We start from the raw sequence: 2,234 nt of genomic DNA on the forward strand, positions 1-2,234 counted from the left end.
ATCCAGGGGTGCGTCGATTGCTTCAATTCCATCAATGGTCTTCCCATGATTTTTTGGTGCATGACTAGTTTTTTATACAATTCACCTTCGAGCGCCACCATAGTTTTGCATCGTCCATGAGATGCATTGTGGGCCAACATAAAAAACACTCCATCCGAATTTCAGATGATTATGAATGATATTTTCAATCCTTTCAAAAAAATTCAATAGTTTATAATGATGATGTGTTGATATTTTCTAAAACCATTAAGATCAACACTTTAAACATCTACCTACATTCATTAATGTAATCAAAAGAAATCAGCTAGTTGTGTCCATACCCAAAATCAAATAATATCAAACTCACATCCGTTTTCTTGGATTTTAAATTTATTTGAGCCTTATAAAACCCATCCAATGGTCCATTGAGTTTGTCTCAAACTTTTGTGATGACGTATCCTAGAAAAGTCAACTTCAAAAAAAATTTAGGTTCTCTCAATTATGTGTCTTAAATCCTTCAAGATATCAGGCACGTTCACAAATGTCTTGATGAATGTCTTGAAAATAATACAAAGTTTTGATTTGTAAAAGATATCTCTACAACCCAAAAAAATCAAATCATTAGACAAATAAACTCTCTGCTTAAGTCTTATTGACCCAAGGGCATATCTCACAGTGAAACGTGACGCATCAAATATTGGAGGTATCTAAAATTGTCAAAGAGGACAGGGAATCAATTATCATATTTCATTCAAAAGCCTCTAATAATACCATACAAATTACAAAGCAGTAAAAAAAATATATATATATATATTATTTCCATTGTATTTTGTGCACAAAAATTTTAAAGGAAATTTAAAATAAATCCAGCTTATTTGTCATACTTTTAAGTTCAACTACAATAAATCAAGAAAAGAATTGAGTGGTAATAAAATATCACTTGACATTGGAATGTAATTTGAAGACTTTTTATCTTCGGGAGTTGAATTACATTTAAAGTTTTTTTATGTTATTTCTTATTTTCTTCGATTTGTATTTAATAGCTTTGGGTAGTGTGTAGATGAGCTATGTTTGAATTATCTTTTTGGCCTATTTAAATGCTTGTAATATTCAAGTTTGTAAACATTTTGGAATACAAAAACTGTGTTTGAAACCATTTGGTGTTATGTTTCTTTCAAACCTTGTTTTAGGTTTGGTGTTAAAATCTATTCATTAGATTAGTCGTGATCAAGTTAATTCTTGAGTGAGTCGTCTTGGAATCTAAGAGTGACAATCATAGATTTCAAGTTCAATCTAAGAGTTATTTATCCTTTTAACCTGCTCCTGGTTGAAATCAATTCGTTAAGTTAGCTTTCTTTGTAAAAGTTTGCAAGGATACTACGACCTCTAGCTTTGCAAAATCTAGCGTTATTGGCGCTTATCAAAATCGCTGCCAAAATAAAGTTTGACAAGTGGTTCTATGGTGTAGTGGTTAGCACTTTCGAGTTTGCATCTAACGATCTGTGTTTAATTTCCGATAGGTAATCCACCAATTTATACAAAATTGGTCCATAGCCGATAATCTATATAAGGGGTCACTAAGGTTGAGATCATACAAAATGGGTCCATAGCTCAATATTAGAGCATTTGATTGCAAATCAAGAGGTCACCAATTCGAACCTAGTTGGGCCCTACTATTTTGGATAGAAATTTGTTACACTTTTTGGACCGACACTATGTCTAAGGGGTCACTCACGTTAAAATCCTACAAAATGGATCCATGGCTCAATGGTAGAGAATTTAACCGGTCACCCATTTGAACTTGGTTGGGCCTTTCTATTTTTGACAGACACTTTTTACACTTTTGGACTGACACTTGGTAGAAGGGGCCCCTAAGGCTAAAATCATGTAAAATGGGTTCATAGCTCAGTGGTAGAGTATTTGATTGCAGATCAAGAGGTCACTAGTTTGAATTTGGTTGGGCCCTTTTATTTTGCATAGACACTTTGTTCGATTTGCTCCTTTTATTTTGGACAGACACTTTGTTCGATTTGCTCCGAACCACCGAGTGTCTAAAGGAAAAGAAAAAAGAATAATTACCGATTCCAAACCTTATTCCAAAGTCCACCACATAAAACCTAAGGGCCACTATTCTTGGACAAGAACCAAGCTATCATTATAAATTATAAAGGATAGGGGAATAACAATAAATATGAATGAAGTTGCATGTTATAAATTTTGGGTGGATTACATTTTAGGGTAATTTAGAGTTATTA

At 33.1% G+C, this 2,234-nt stretch overlaps 1 non-coding gene across 1 annotated transcript; it reads left to right on the forward strand.

The window, feature by feature from the left end:
• Positions 1–1,873: 1,873 nt before the first annotated feature.
• TRNAC-GCA lies at positions 1,874–1,945 on the forward strand. Its single transcript has one exon. It is a non-coding gene; the product is annotated as a tRNA-Cys (tRNA).
• Positions 1,946–2,234: the final 289 nt, after the last annotated feature.

The sequence above is a fragment of the Cucurbita maxima genome, unplaced genomic scaffold (genome assembly GCF_002738345.1).
Source record: "Cucurbita maxima cultivar Rimu unplaced genomic scaffold, Cmax_1.0 Cma_Scf00396, whole genome shotgun sequence".
Taxonomy (NCBI): Eukaryota; Viridiplantae; Streptophyta; class Magnoliopsida; order Cucurbitales; family Cucurbitaceae; genus Cucurbita; species Cucurbita maxima.